This window comes from Pinus tabuliformis, chromosome 1_2 (genome assembly GCF_031772625.1).
Source record: "Pinus tabuliformis cultivar Carrire ecotype Pingquan chromosome 1_2, CPIR1, whole genome shotgun sequence".
NCBI lineage: Eukaryota > Viridiplantae > Streptophyta > Pinopsida > Pinales > Pinaceae > Pinus > Pinus tabuliformis.
Genome location: NC_142298.1, coordinates 808257993 through 808275519, shown reverse-complemented (window position 1 = coordinate 808275519; position 17527 = coordinate 808257993). Strand labels below are relative to the sequence as shown.

Genomic DNA, 17527 nt, shown 5'->3' with positions numbered 1-17527 from the left:
ATCTGCAACCTTCAGTATCATAGAGCTTCCACAGAGATTGCATTGAACTCTGCAGGATTTAGGGCACGTCTCAATATATCCAACTGGACTACCCAACTACATTACCAGTTCTCTGGATTACCCAACTCCATTACCAGTTCTCAGAGTTTTAAGACTAAATGCTTTATAATATATTTATAATATTGATAGTCTGGACAATTCAAATTCCACCCACAGAGATTGCATTGAACTCTGCAGGATTTAGGGCACGTCTCAATATATCTAACTGGACTACCCAACTGCATTACCAGTTCTTTGGATTACCCAACTCCATTACCAGTTCTTAGAGTTTTAAGACTAAGTGTTTTATAATATTGATAGTCTGGACAATTCAAATTCCACCCAACTGTTGTATATGCATTGCTGAATTAAATTACATCCAATTACGGACTGCAGTATATACATTAAAATATCTTACATAGTATTAAAATATATACATTCTTGAACTGAAATAAATTATTTCCCATGCCTACTAATATTCAGGGGAGTTGTGTCCAACCACAGACTCCCACTCGGCGCCCCGGGCCGGCGAGAGGATGATCGGCTGGTCATCCAGGAAGAGAGAGAGAGTTCATCGTGGGCATCGTCCCACGTGGCAACCTTGTTGGCGCCCAGGTAGAGCTTGTGGGAATCGAACTGCATACCGATGGACTGCACCCAGGTGAATCGCACTTCAGACCCTCTTTCTTGCTCTTGCCAATGAAATGCCCATTGATATGTAAATTGGTCTTAGAGACAAGGCAGAAATCCAGGTCCTTCTTGCCATGAAAGAACAAGATAATGCCGTCCCCGTCAAGGGAACAGAGCATTTTTCATTGTAAAGGCTAATTGTAGAGGCAGAAAAGGAGGAACGGTTTGAATGCTTCCAAACAGCATCATTTGCAACCTGACTGGCTTCCTCATACAAAACCTGGAATATGATCCCTTTCTATAGGAATAACATCCCAAAATGTTTAAAGCTCTTTAGGAAGAGGAGAAACCTCCTGGTCTACAGTTGAAAGTCCGATTTGTATTAAACCATGAATCCCAATTGAAAAATTGTCCAATTATACATCTTCTAATATGATTTATCAACCATGTCTAGCAATATGTAGTCTGTGTACACTCTTTTCAGGGCCAATGACATTTCTAACCTTTGCATCAGTAGAAAAACCCTACAGGAACTTCACTGGAACTCAACCTTAAAGACCTAGCAGATGAAGGAGAGCTAATATCAAAAGTGCCAACTTCTAGTTTGCTGAAAAAGCTATAACAATACCAGCAGTGATTGTTGAAATATTCTGAACACAATCTTCCACTATACTACGCACTGTCGCAGCATCTGTTGATAATCTTGCACCTATTGCACAAATTTGGAGTTTGGATAATCACCAATATGATATATCTAACGTCTGCCCAAGGCGAATACAAATTTAGTGTTTACTCTTTGGAGTGTTTTTCCTCCCATTAACAAAACGGTAAAAGGTTTGTCATCAATCAAACCATCACTATCATCAAACCATCCAATCTCCTGGTAAACAATCTTGTTAAATGTCAATGATCGTATAGGTCGCACAAGCCTGCCACCAGCAACAGCAAAACAGATGATCTGTGTTGGTCCCATGAGGAGGCATGTCGCTTGCAAACTATATACATAAGTGCCCAGAATCTGGCATCTTTTCGAAGCTTATGTGGAAGTTCGTAAAAACTGGCAATAACACTTGGAAGCAAGAGACTAAAAATAGGAAATGTAACCCCATGAACAACTGCTGCAATGGATCCCAGTATGAACACTAGAGTCTCTGCCTTGCTGAGAGATGCTAGGCGTGAAACAACATTTTTTCCATATTTTAACTGCCCATCCTCGACATCTCCCTGATTTTTGGACGAAAACCAATTCGTGAAACCCTTCTTTGGCTTACTTTTGCCCACTTGAACATTTTCCTGGAGACCAACTCCACCAGGCAACGAAAATGGAAAAGAAACAGAGTTAGAACTACCACCAATTCCCGATGATCTATTGCTTATATAGATCGTCTAGGAGATGACTTTCGACTACTACGCCTGCCAACGGTCCTGGAATCATGCAAATGCATTTCCATATGCTCAGGATCATTTGCATATTGTTCTTTTGGTGGATGTATTTCCTGCAGACATATAAGCTGGGAGAATGGCCCAGATGGGTTCATGATGAGCTGGGAGTGTGAACCTGAAATTAACGTTTCTCATTTCCATTAATAGCTCTGCGTGAGTAATGAGTAACGAAGAAGAGTCACCTCACTAAGCCTGTTGCAAAATATCAAATAATTTTTCTTGCGCCCCCGCACATGTCCCACCAGCATCGTGCGGGCATTGTTCATAGTTTCCTCGAAATCTGTCGGGTTCCCAAATTCAATCGAGATATCCTTCTGAGTAGCCTTCACACACCTAATTTTCCGCTTCTTTGATCCGGGGGCTGATGGATGCTCCGAGAGAGGGTCCGTGTTCTTTGTCTGAGTCGTGGGCTTAGAGACTTGAGTGTTAACAGTAGGAGTGCTGAAGTATCCCGAAGTTCGAACCCCCAGAATTCGACAAGGATCTTGCCCTAGAGAGAGAGGCGGAGCCTCAATACCAATAGCTTCATTCGCGGATTCAGACGAAACCACCGGGGTCAATAGCTGTGCCCTAACTTCCTCAGAAACCGGCGGAGTGAAAACAGCCTTAGCATGGTTAGGGTTACTGAAAACCGTCTGTCCCTCGAACGGATCCTCGGTGAAGTCCACGAGGTCCGTTAATTGTTGATTCTCCATGGCGGTTAGTCTAAGTCCTGTCGCTCACCGTGATCGGTCTGTCGCCCAGATGCGAGGTCAGCACCGAAACAAATGCGGGATCTGTGTTAAACCGTTCCTTGACTGCGGTCTTCGAACGTGCGGTTAGACTCGCCGCTAAATCCCGACTCCGTCAGAGCTCCCCGCCATTCGTTCGTTCCCCCAGCTTAGACCTTTGAACAATATTTGTTAATCATGGAATGGAGAAAAAATGTTTTATAAGCAAGTGGATGTTAGATTGTCGATATCTGTGTTGTTTGTTAATAAAGATTAAAAACTAAAGCATTGCAGAAATTTACCCTTTTCTAACAATACAGCCACGCTGGACGACAACGATCATATCAGCATTTTTGACAGTAGCCAGACGATCTGCAACAATAACTGTTGTTCTATTTCTCGTAATTCTATCAACAGCTTCTTGAACCACTCTTTCAGACTCTGCATCCAAGGCACTGGCAGCTTCATCGACGAGGAGAATTCGGGCATCTTTTAAAATAGCCCACGCAATCGCAATCCTTTGCTTTTGAGCTCCATATAATTGGGCATCAAACCCCTGAAAAGAGTAACCATGACTGTCAACATATACCAATCACCAATAATGAAGATCTATTTCTAGAAACTTCAGGCATGTTACTAATAAATTTTGCCGCATTAGCAAGCTCTGCAGCAGCCTATATTTCCTCTGCTGTTGCCCCATCTTTACCATATGCAATATTCTCCTTAATAGTCGTTTCAAAGAGAGCAGGTTCCTGGATTACAAGTCCAATTTTTTTGCCTTCTCCACTAAATTGTTTGATATTGACACTATCTATAAGCACTTCACCAGCTTGTGGATCATAGAATCGATCTATAAGATAATATAACTTGGACTTTCCACTTCTACTCTCTCTAACTATAGCTGTAGTGGTACCCTTATAGCTGCAATGGTACCTATGGGTATTTCCAGTGGGAACCCAGAAAATATATGAACATAAAGCCGCACTGGAACCGAAGTGTACATCTTTAAGCTCAATATCAACCTGAATATCCTCAAGTACCAATCTATTTGTATCATATACATCAATCTCTGGCTTTCTATAAATTGTCTCAAACATTTTGTACGTTGCAGCTTGTCCAGCTCCAAAGGCATTTAAACATGGCAAGCATATGTTGGTAAAATAGAAGAAAAATAGGAAAGAACTACACACATTCAGTTAATATATTGACCAAGAAAACACCATAACTAACTGGAAACCAAACACACATATAGACACAGGATTTACGTGGTAAAACCTCGACAATGTGTCAAGGAAACATCCACGGGGCAAGCGATTGAAATATATTATTGAACAATGATTCTCCACTCATATACATTCCATGGGCATTCACCAGTTTTATATCATCGACCCGCGTTATATAACTGACAATTCGGTATAAAACTAGCTAATTACATTTTACCCAAAATTACTAATTCGTTGTCAAGCTAACAAACTCCACCTTGACAACAATTTTCCTAATCCCTTGCCCATGCCCATTCATCATCTTTTCTGCAAGCCAAGAGAAGCTAAACTCCACCGCAGCTTCTTTACTGTAACTAGTTTTACGAATATGTCTGCACAATTCTCTCGCGTATGGACCTTTTGAAGAGCTACTTTTCCGCCATCGATCACATATCTCAGAAAATGATACCTTACATCAATGTTCTTGGTTCTGCTGTGATAGGCAGGGTTTGTAGCCAAGTGAATAGCACTTTGACTGTCACATAGTATATTTACTTTCTCCTGCGTTCTTCCAATTTCATCGAGCAGACCCTTTAACCAGATTGCTTCTTTAATGGCATCTGAAGCAGCTATATATTCAACTTCGGTAGTGGACAACGCAACTGTTTCTTGAAGCTTTGACATCCAACTAATTGCTCCATCTGCAAGAGTAAAGACATAACCTGTAGTAGATCTTCTTTTGTCCAAATCACCTGCATAGTCAGCGTCTATATATCCGCAGACTAATCCTTCACTACCATTAAAGACAATGCAATGGTCACTTGTGCCTCTTAGATATCGAAGCATCCATTTCACTGCTTGCCAATGTTCTTTTCCTCGATTTGCCATGAACCTACTGACAACTCTAACTGCATGTGAAATGTCAGGTCTTGTAGATACCATCGCATACATTAAGTTGCCTACAGCATTTGCATATGGTACATGAGACATATACTGCTTTTCTTCATCGGCTCTAGGACTCAAAACCGAAGAAAACTTAAAATGGGAAGCTAGTGGAACATTAACAGGTTTCACATTGTTCATAGAGAACTTTTCAAGTACTTTCTCCACATACTTCTGTTTTGATAACCGAAGCTTACCATTTTTCCTATCTCTGTGTATCTCCATGCCCAAGATATGTTTTGCTACTCCAAGATCCTTCATATCAAACGTCCTAAAGAGTTGAGCCTTTAACCTGTTGATCTATTCCATGCTTTTGCTTGCAATAAGCATATCGTCAACATACAAAGCTAAGATAATGAATATGCCATTGAAACTTTTGAAGTACACACAATGATCATACTCACTTCTTATAAAGTTCTGGCTCACCATGAAGGAATCAAACTTCTTGTACCATTGTCTGGGAGACTACATCAGACCATACAATGATTTCCTGAGCTTGCAAACTAATCTTCTGCTGCGACCTCGTACAAAACCTTCTGATTGTTCCATATATATCTCTTTGTTCAAATCACCACGTAGAAAAGCTGTTTTAACATCTAACTGTTCTAACTCAACATTAAGCAACGCAGTTAGTGCCAACACAGTACGTATAGAAACAAGTTTTACAACTGGAGAAAAAATCTCATGAAAGTCTATACCTTCAACCTAAGAATACCCTTTTGCTACCAGTCTCGCCTTATACCTTTCAATACTTCCATCAACTTTCTGTTTTAGTTTGAAGACCCATTTACATCCAACAACACTTCTCCCTTTAGGAAGCTCTACAAGATCCCAGGTATTGTTCTTGGCTAAGGAGTCATAAGATTGAACTAACCAAAATTCTTCAGGAATTTTACAATCAATTGCTACTGAAGGTGATCTGTTAACTAAATAACAAGCAGTAGATATTGCTTCTGCCCACAACTCCTTTTGCAAGTTGGCATTTTTGATCATGTTTCTGGCTCTTTCAATAAGAGTCCGATTCATACGCTCAGCAACACCATTTTGCTGAGGAGTATAAACAACAGTTTTGTGTCTAACAATTCCCTCATCCTTACAGTATTGTTCAAATTCAACTAAAGTGAACTCACCACCATTGTCAGTTCTTAGACATTTAATAGATTTGCCTGTTCTTTTCTCTACCATTACTTTAAATTGTTTAAAGACATTTGATACATCAGGTTTCCTTTTTAGCATATAGACCCAAACTTTACGGGAGTAATCATCAATAAACGTTAAAAAATACAATGCACCTCCATATGACACAACAGGGGAAGGCCCCCACAGATCAGAATGAATATAGTCTAAAACATCTTTACTATTATGATTTCCAACTTTAAATCTCTGTTTACACTGTTTTCCATACACACAATGTTTACAGAAATCTAAATTCAAGGATTTCAGACCAGGAAGAGATTTACGTTTCATCAATACCTGAAGACCTTTCTCGCTCATATGACCCAATCGCTAATGCCATAGATGAGTACCTGCTTCTTCCTTTTCTGACGCAATCGCTGCTTCACTGATTTGAGTACTTCCTTTTAACCTATAAAGATTTCCGACATTTTCTGCCTTCATAACCACAAGTGCTTCTTTAAAGACTTTTAAGATGCCATCCTGACCTGTAAACTTATAACCATCTGAATCCAACACTCCCAAAGAAATCAAATTTTTCTTCAAATCAGGTACATGTCTAACACTAGTTAATGTTCTAACTGTGTTATCATACATCTTAATCCTGATATCTCTAATCCTAACAGTCTGACATGACACATTGTTACCCATAAACACAGAACTACCGTTTACATTTTTATACGAAGTAAACCAATTTCTATGTGGGCACATGTGATGCGAAGCACCAGAGTCTAACAACCAGCTATCTAAACCCTGAGAGACATTACATTCAGGTGAAGTTTCATCTACCATACATAATTCTTCAGCAAATAAAACTTCGTCTATCATCCCTGAATCGACCTGATTCACTTCGTTCTTCGGGTTTTTGAATTCCTTTCGTTTCCAACAGTCTTTCTTCAAGTGTCCAATTTTACCGTAGTTTCAACATTTTGCCTTACACTTCTTGCCCTTCGATTTTGATCTAGAAGACCCCCTTGATTTTTCTCCTCTTTCCTTTGAGTGTCCTCTAGCGACCATGGCTTCTGACGCAGCTGTTTCAGTGCTGGATTTCCTTCATACTTCTTCAGACAGGAGAGCTACCACGACTGATTCAAACTTCAAAGAATCAGCAGTGCTCAAGTTGATTGAAGTTACGAAGTGATTCCATGAGTCAGGCAGAAAACACAGCAAGGTTATGGCTTTATCTTCTTCTTGTATTTTAATTTCCATATCTGTTAATTGATATATTAGTGTATTAAAAACATTCAAATGTTCTGCAACGTTTGAACCTTCTTTCATTCGAAGACTGTATAACTGTCGTTTCAGATAAATTCTATTGGTTAATGATTTTGTCATATAGAGAGTTTCAAGTTTTTCCCACAATCCTGACGCTGTAGTCTCTTCAACAATGTTGAAGAGAACTTCATCCGCTAGGCATAACCGGATGGTACTGAGAGCTTGGGCATCCAAGTTCTCCCAGTCTGAAGTAGTCATGGTTGGAGGTTTCTTAGTTGCCCCATCCAATGCCTTGTGCAACCCTTGTTGCACAAGCAGATCCCTAACCTTCAGTTTCCAAAGAGCAAAATTGCTCTTTCCGGTGAATTTCTCCACCTCGAATTTCGCATTCGACATCTTGGCCATTTTGTTCTTCTCCTAGGGTTTCAGTCTTTCAGCTATCCTTTTCTTAAAAAAAACTTTGTTTCCCTTTTTCTTAAAAAACTGAGCCTGCTTTTTAAACAAACAAATTTTACAAATTTCTTTCTACAATTTTGAGCCTTTGTTTTTCTGCAATATTTTTTTTTTTTTAGAGAAACCCTTCAACAAATTTTACTGAAAAATAAAACTTGTTATTCTTACTGAAACCCTGCTCTTTATCAGTTTTGGACAACTTCCTTTTCAACTGGTTTATGAACCCAACCCAAAATATTCTGGGTAAACAAAAAAAATTGTCTTCAACAAATAATTTCTTTTCTTTAAAAAAAATATACCTAGATCTCATGCAGGCTCTGTCACAAGTCCTCTGCAACTTTATGTAGGCCAGTAGGAGATAACGCAGGCTCTCCTTTTTTTTTTTAAATACACGACAGTCTGGCTCTTCACGCAGGGACAACACCAGCAGTCTGGCTCTTCACGCAAGGTTTTGGACTCACAAACGCCTCACGCGCAGCCTCACGCCTCCTTCACGCAGGGTTTTGGTCACACAGGGACAGCACCAGCACTAGCACTGGAATGGTTCTTTGGCAACGATTCTGCACTCCTTGACGCAGAGCACATACAACCCTTCACGCCTCACGCTGATACACGCAACAAGATTCGGCTCCACTCCTTGACGCAGAGCAATTACAGCCCTTCGCGCCTCACGCTGATACATGCAGCAAGATTCGGCTCAGCCTCTCGCCTCCTTCACGTAGGGTTTTGGTCACGCAGGGACAACACTAGCACTGGAACGGTTCTTCAACAACGATTCTGCACTCCTGGACGCAGAGCACATATAGCCCTTCACGCCTCACGCTGATACACGCAGCAAGATTTGACTCCACTCCTTGACGCAGAGCAATTACAGCCCTTCACACCTCACGCTGATACATGCAGCAAGATTCGGCTCCACTCCTTGACGCAGAGCAATTACAGCCCTTCATGCCTCATGCTGATACACGCAGCATGATTCGACTCACGCCAGTCAGGTTTTGGACTCACGACTCTCACGCTGATACAACCACACGCCCAGGTTTTGGACTCACGACTCTGATACCACTTGTTGGTGAAATAGAAGAAAAATAGGAAAGAACTACACACATTCAATTAATATATTGACCAAGAAAACACCATAACTAACTCGAAACCAAACACACACAGACACAGAATTTGGTAAAACCTCGACAACGTGTCAAGGAAACATCCACGGGGCAAGGGATTGGAATATATTATTCAACAATGATTCTTCACTCATATACATTCCATGGGCATTCACTAGTTTTATATCATCGACCTCAGTTACATAACTGAGAATTCACTATAAAACTGACTAATTACATTTTACCCAAAATTACTAATTCGTTGTCAAACTAACAACATATACATCAATCTCTGGCTTTTTATCAATTGTCTCAAACATTTTGTAAGCTGCAGCTTGTCCAGCTCCAAAGGCATTTAAGCATGGTGACGCCTGTCCCAGAGACCTGAAATCCAGCAGAACATTTATCATTGTGTTCTCTTTAATTAATGTGAATTTATCTAGTTTGAATAAGTGCAAATCCCTATAGTCAAATTTCCTCATCAAGTGACAATAATGCATGTCACAATGCAGATTCAAGTCACATGCCTCCAGTGAGAACTGCAATGATGACATTAATCACACTCCAGAATATCCTTCATGAATAATTAACCGTTATCAATACCAAAGAGCCAATGCAAAGGTGGAGAACAAAATAAAATGTAAAGACCCAACGCCAAAACTAGCTGCCAACCATTGATAAGCAGCCAACCATTGATGAGCAGTAGCCATGTAAGCAATTGTAAGGGAATTTTCATAGTCAGTAACAACATTCTTCTCCCCGATAAAAGCAGCAGCCTGAAATGTAACTAAAATGTGTTATTAATCTGTATAGATTATATACAATAGAACTGGTGCTCGTATGAAAACACGGTAACCCTCAATTTCAGATCTAAAGAAACCTGGTTTTATGACATGAAAAGGCGTGGTTTGTGTTATTGATCACATACTTCGGGTCCTAAATGAACCAGTTGTCTGCTCCATAACATTGCCCGCTTCTACATATGCTTGCTGGCCTCAGCTTGACATCTTCGATATTATCATAGCCATAGCACTGCCCGCCAGTGCAAGAAGGGGAATCGTACATAGCATTACTAGGGTAAGTTTCCATCCTTTGATGAAGGCGACAACAAAACCTCCGAAGAATGTTGACACGACCTGGATGAATTTCCCAACCTGAAAAAACAACGGCAAATATAAAAATATGAGAAAGGTTATTATACATTCTTATTCGGAAAATGCAAAATAAAACTATAAACATATGATAAAGGTTATTGTACAATCTTCCATTAGAGTAATATAATTACACTGTTAATTTGCACTTCAATTACAATTTTCACTAGTTACATAGTTAATGATCAGTTATACCATTGTGACTTGTATCACGAATATAGAAGACATGTTGATGCTGTGGGAATTTAAATATCGATTTGCATTTCATTTTGTTAATGGGCTTTTACTTGTGGCTGCAGCCAGAGTCACTGTTTCGATTAACACATTGATATATTGACATCGGAGCCAGAAAGGACGTGATCTGTATCCATGTGTGTGCAATGTATGAAAGTGCGGCATAGGAGAGTTGTTTTCATAGGTCAACGCTGCTTTATGAGGGATGCCTCCGGAACTTTAAACCTAAGTTCCACTTGAAGGAGGTAAACTAGGTAAGGAAGATGTTGCAGTAAAGAAAGGATTAAGAAAAAACCCAATGTGAGGCCACTTGTAATATTTGGTTGAACTAGAGGCCCAATTCCAATAAAGAAGACCCATAGCGAGGCAAGTTCTAAAACTTGAGTGAACAAGAGGATCGACTGTTTGCAACAAGACATTTTATTTTGGACAGACGCTTAGGAGAACAAAGCCACCATTACAGCCCAGTTATTGCATCACTGAAAATAGAAATTTAATGTTGGAATGATCACCAATATGACATATCTAATGTAATGTATTCAGAACTATATGATAATCTTGCACTTATTGCAAGACTGAAAATAGAAATTTGAAATTAGTTTGATCACCAATATGATATATCTAATGTAATGTATACAGAGGAAAATGCAAATTTAGTATTTAATACAAATTTGGTATTTGCCCTTGGAGTGTTTTACTCCTGTTACCAAAACAATTAGAGGTTTGTCCATCCACTGGCCTTGAATTTTCACTATTATCAAACCATCCAAATTGGTCCTGCCTCTTGTAACTGCAATTACAAATGTTCTCTGCAAAATTAAAAAAGCAATTACAAGCTTGATAATTATTAAGCTGGCATATAAAGCAATTACAAGCTTGATAAGACCTTGAATTTTCACTATTATCAAACCATCCAAATTGGTCCTGCCTCTTGTAACTGCAATTACAAATGTTCTCTGCAAAATTTAAAAAGCAATTACAAGCTTGATAATTATTAAGCTGGCAAATAAAGCAATTACAAGCTTGATAAATATTAAGCTGGCATATAATTTGTTAAGGATTCCACCAATTGATAATATGATCATATACACACACCAGTTTTTATAAGTTGTTGGGGAAATATTTCTTAATCACCCTGTGATTTTTTGTTGTCTTTGTGGAGCCTTTTTAATTGCAAACTTTATAATACAATCATTGTCTTTGTGGAGCCTTTTTAATTCTGAACTTTATCGAGATTTTTAATTCTGAACTTTATATCTCAATAAAGTAATGCACGATTATACTAACACTCAAAAATCTCAATAAAGTAATGCACGATTATACTAACACTGCATGCAATCAAGCTAACATCTATAATTCAAATCAATAATACATTGCAAGCTTTATAATACAATCGTTGTCTTTGTTGAGCCTTTTTAATTCTGAACTTTATTGAGATTTTTAATTCTGAACTTTATATCTCAATAAAGTAATGCACGATTATACTAACACTGCATGCAATCAAGCTAATATCTATAATTCAAATCAATAATACCTTCACTGATGACTTATTGGGTAACTTCCTAGTACCATTGTTCTATCTAGTAAATGGACTTTTGGATTGAAGGAAAACTGATGGAAACTGCCAAAATGAGCATAACATTCAAATTTTGACCCTGTAAGGTTTTAGCTAAATTCCAAAAACACATACAAAGAGTGCTTGTTACATTGTTATGTATTTAATAAAAGGAAAAATTGTTGAGTAGAAAGAACAAATCTTAAAAAGAAAACTTGCTAGGCTTAAAAATAAACTGAATTAGCTAAATCTAAACACTATCTAAACATTTAAATTGGACTTGTTTTAACTTTGTTGGTAGCATAACTTCATTATAATTATCAAGTACATAAGTGAATGGGCCATAATATCCAAATTTTGACCCTGTGTAAGGTTTTAGCTAAAGTCAAAAAACACATACAAAGAGTGCTTGTTATGTTATGCATTCAATAAACAGAATGAGGAAATCTTAAAAAGAAAGTTGTTGAGATTAAAAATAAACAGAATTAGCTAAACCTAAACATTTAAGATGGACCATCTGATTATTGGTTCTAAACTCATTATAATTATCAAGTACATAAGTGATGGACTTGTTTTAAGTTTGTTGGTACCATTTGATTATTTGTTCAATATCCAAGAAATAAACAAATTTAAGGACCTATTCGAAATTTGTGGGTGCCATTTGATTATTTGTTTAATTTCATTATAATTATTACCAAGTACATAAGTAAATCAATAAAGCTCTTATTAGAAACAAATTTTCTATGTCATGAATTATTTTTCTTTTACGAATGATTTTTCATTAAAGTGAAAAATAAACAAATTTAAGGACCTATTCAAAATTTGTGGGTGTCATTTGATTATTTGTTTAATTTCATTATAATTATTATCAAGTACATAAGTAAATCAATAAAGCTCTTACTAGAAACAAATTTTCTATGTCATGAATTATTTTTCTTTTATGAATGATTTTTCATTAAAGTGAAAAAACCTCGTTATCTCTTGGAACAAGGACTAGGATTATATGACTAATATTGATTTCATTTGCTGAAAGAAACTCCTGAACCACAAGGATAAAGCAATCAACCTATTATGTACCTCGTTATCTCTTGGAACAAGGATTAGGATTATATGACTAATATTGATTTCATTTACCGAAAGAAACTCTTGAACCACATGGATAAAGCAATCAACCTATTATGCACCTCGTTATCTCTTGGAACAAGGATTAGGATTATATAACTAGTATTGATTTCATCTCGTTATCTCTTGGAACAAGGACTAGGATTATATAACTAGTATTGATTGATTTCATTTACTGAAAGAAACTCCTGAACCACAAGGATAAAGCAAGCGACCGATTAATTAAGAGGGATGAATTTGAAATTTTCTTCAGATAAAATAAATCCATTTTTTTGGGAAAAAAAGGATTAGTTAAAGGAAAAATTAGTAGTGTGTTTTGTAGGGTAGAGAATTATGACAAAAAGCGAATAGAGTTTAAAATGACCTAAAATGACCAAAAAGGACAGTATCAAAAATAGAACCACAATCTCATTTTCAAAATGGTGTATAATTTTTTTAGCGTTTTCGTGTTTTTCGTGTGTGTGTTTTTGTTTGAACTTTACAAGGTTTCCAACATGGAGGAGAAAGAGAAAAAATAATCTGGCACCCATATCCTTATACTTACCCAATTTCTCTCAGTTGATACTTCTCCCTCAAATTCCTTTTCACATTGACCCACATGATGTTGTAATTTAATATCTTGGAAGAAGAGAATCTCGTCTTTTACACTAAGCAACAAGAAGTGAATTAACAATGATCTAAAGAAGGGGATACTTAAATACTAGAAACTATTCTATCCATTGTTTTATTAAAGATATCATGACATCCACAGAACAGAAAGTGTGATTTGAATGGCAACATGTAAATAAAAGAGAACATATTGTTTTATTAAAGATATCATGACATCCACAGAACAGAAAGTGTGATTTGAATGGCAACATGTAAATAAAAAAGAACATAGGGGGCACCTACAATGGTATTCATTAGATTGTTGTCCTGCTGCTTCTCCATCATTTTCGTCCACTAGCTACATTGCTGAGCACGTTACTAAATTCTTCCTTTCTCAAATGGCTCTTGAGAATCTTTTCAGAATCTTTTCACTCAAAGAGTTCCTGCTCATTATAATTATCAAGTACATGAGTGAATGAGCCATAACATCCAAATTTTGACCCTGTAAGCTTTTAGCTAAAGTAAAAAAACCCATACAAAGAGTGCTTGTTACATTGTTATGCATTCAATAAAAGAAGCCCATTAACAATGATCTAAAGAAGGGGGTAATTAAATCCTAAAAACTATTCTACCCATTGTTTTATAAATATATCATGACATCCACATAACAGAAAGTGTGATTTGAATGGCAACATGTAAATAAAAAAGAAGATAGGGGGCACCTACAATGGCATTCATTAGATCGTTGTCCTGGTGCTTCTCCATCATTGTCGTCCACTAGCTACATTGCTGAGCATTGTTACTAAGTTCCTCCTTTCTCAAATGGCTCTTGAGAATATTTTCACTCAGAGAGTTCCTGCTCATTATAATTATCAAGTACATAAGTGAATGATCCACAACATCCAAATTTTGACCTTGTAAGGTTTTAGCTAAAGTCAAAAACACATACAAAGAGTGCTTGTTACATTGTTATGTATTCAATAAAAGGTAAAAATGGTTGAGCAGAATGAGAAAATCTTAGAAAAAGTGCTTGTTACATTGTTATGTATTCAATAAAAGGTAAAAATGGTTGAGCAGAATGAGAAAATCTTAAAAAGAAAGTTGTCCGGCTTAAAAATAAACGGAATTAGCTAAGCCTAAACATTTAAGATGGACTTGTTTTAACTTTGTTGGTACTATCTGATTATTTGTTCTAACTTCATTATAATTATCAAATACATAATAATTATCAAGTACATAAGTGATGGATTTGTTTTAACTTTGTTGTTCTAACTTCATTATAATTATCAAGTACATAAGTGATGGACTTGTTTTAACTTTGTTGTTACAATCTCATTATTTGCTCTAACTTCATTATAATTATTAAGTATGTATGTGAATCCATGAAGCTCAGTTACAAGAAACAAACAAATTTATGGACCTATTCGAAATTTTGTTGGTGCCATTTGATTATTTGTTTAAATTAATTATAATTATTATCAAGTACATAAGTAAATCAATAAAGCTCTTACTAGAAATAAATTTTCTAAGTCATGAATTATTTTTCTTTTGGGAATGATTTTTCATTAAAGTGAAAAGACCTCATTATCTCTTGGAACAAAGACTAGCATTATATGAGTAGTAATGATTTCATTTACTGAACTCCTGAATCACAAGGATAAAGCAAACAACCTATTAATTCAAAGGAATGCATTTGAAATTCTATTAAGATAAAATCCATTTGTTTGGGAAAAAATGGATCAGCTTAAAGGAAAAATTAGTAGTGTGTTTTTTAGGGGACGTAATTATGACAAAAAGCAAAAAGAAATTTAGAGGGATGCATTTGAAATTCTATTTGGATAAAATCCATTTGTTTGGGAAAAATGGATCAGCTTAAAGGAAAAATCAGTAGTGTGTTTTTTAGGGGAGGGAATTATGACAAAAAGCGAAAAGAGTTCCTGCTCAAGTCAAGATGTTTTAGCTTCATGAAACCCCAAATTTCTTTGGGAATGCTACCAACCAGAAGATTGTTGGTTATATTCAAAAGCTCCAAATCCTTCATACTCCCGAGCTCTCAAGAAATGGAGGCTTGCGGTTCCATATGTACAAGAGGGAGAAATATTACAAAGTCTCTCATGCAACTCACATGCAGGGAAATGAGTGATTCTTCAACTCACATGCAGGGCAATGAGTGATTCTTCTGTTGAAATTTCTAAGTCTGACACATTAAAAACTCCTATTGCATTATCTGGTTTATTTCACCTACTTGTTTATTCTTTAACAAGTTATTTAACCATATAAATACTGAAAATAACCACAAATGTAGTCTCAACTCATATACAGATCATCAACTGAAATAATAGACAAAAACACAAGGGACACCATTATTTTTGGACAATCATCCCTGGAAAAACACAAATTTGGGAAAACCAGTGCAACAATTCTGAGAGTTTTATTATTAAGCAGCTTTCTTGAGTACAACTAGGATACCAAACTGGCTCACCAAACAGAGATTTCTACTTGGCAATAATAACTCTTCTCGGAGATAGATATTCAACAAATTTGTCCCACGAAAATCCTTCCAGTGCTTCTCTAAGGCTCTGCGTCAGCCTTCTTCCTCTATGCATCAGCTTTCTGGCCTTCTACATCACCCACGTAGGCCCCTCAGCCTCTGCACAATCACTAGCTGCCTCTGCGTGGCTCCCGCTACCTCTGCATAGCTATGGCTTCTCTGCGTAGCCCCTCTACGATTGTGCTGATCCTCCGACACTGTCTCTGCCTCTCTGTTATGTACTCAATGCCCTTCGCTGCAACTCAGATCTCTTGTTCAAATTTTTCAGCAAACCTCGCTCTAGAAAATTGAGCTGAGTGATCAATCTTGGGGTATCTCCAATTGACCCTCAAGCTTCCTCTTATACTTTTCATGTGAGATTAAATCTCTAATCAATGGCTAAGATTAGGTTTGGCTTGATCCATGCCATTTAGAACATTCTCACCTAGTTTTATATTAATACCCATTAATATTTTAATTTTCCTAAGTTTAGACTTAGGAACTCCATTAAAAATATTAATTATTTTAATATCTCTCTAACCAGGTGGAATTTCCCCAAACCATTTCTGGGTCTTGGAGATTTCATGTGCTTTAGCCTCCACCAATTTTCATGGCTAGAGCACATCTAATGCTACCACAAATCAACACTCCCTCTTAGTGAGGAATGTGTTCTAATAATGCTCCACCAGTGAACATCACACTAATTCTCCAGCACCAGTACCTATGTTGATGCTTGGCCTGCTGCCTAGCATCCTCTGCATTGCTACCTCCTGTACTACTTCCCATGGCTCTGCCACTGCCACTGCCACTACTACATCTGTACTGCAGCTCCCTCTGCATCCATGTTGTTGCTGGTCCTTCCTTCCAACATGTTGCATCGTGTTGCCCATAACACTACCACTGCTAACTGTTGCATTGCAACTCAGTTACTGAGAAGTAAGTAATTGATCTACCCAACTACTGACATCCTTGTCAACCTACCTCTGATGCTATCTTGTGCCCCCTTTGCTGCCTTCGCACTGCTGCAAACACCTTTGTGCCTCTCGCACTGTTGCAACCACCTCTATGCCTCTCTCCACTGCTGCAACCACCTATATGCCTCTCGCATTGTTGCAACCCCCACTGCGTTGTTGCAGACCTCTGCACTGTAGCACTGCCTTGTCGCTCCATCCACATCTTGCTTCTATCGACATCGGTCATCCTACTACTGTCATTTGGGGCTCCCGTAGCCGAATATTATCCAAGAGTTTGGGTACCTCGAGGATCCTACTGCTCAACTTCTGTAGTCCTGTTGTCCAAAATACTTAAATGAATGGGGACCCTTAGTAAGCAATTAGGAAAAGCAAGAGTTTCCTTTCTTCAAAATAAGGTTACCATCATAAACTTAGGAAGATCTTTTGAATATTTTAAAACCTAAGTCGATGATAAGGAAAA

At 37.5% G+C, this 17527-nt stretch overlaps 1 pseudogene; it reads right to left on the bottom strand.

Annotated features, from left to right (window-relative positions):
* LOC149208360 (ABC transporter B family member 11-like) overlaps nucleotides 1-17293 on the bottom strand; it is a 153080-nt pseudogene extending 135787 nt beyond the window's left edge.
* Nucleotides 17294-17527: the final 234 nt, after the last annotated feature.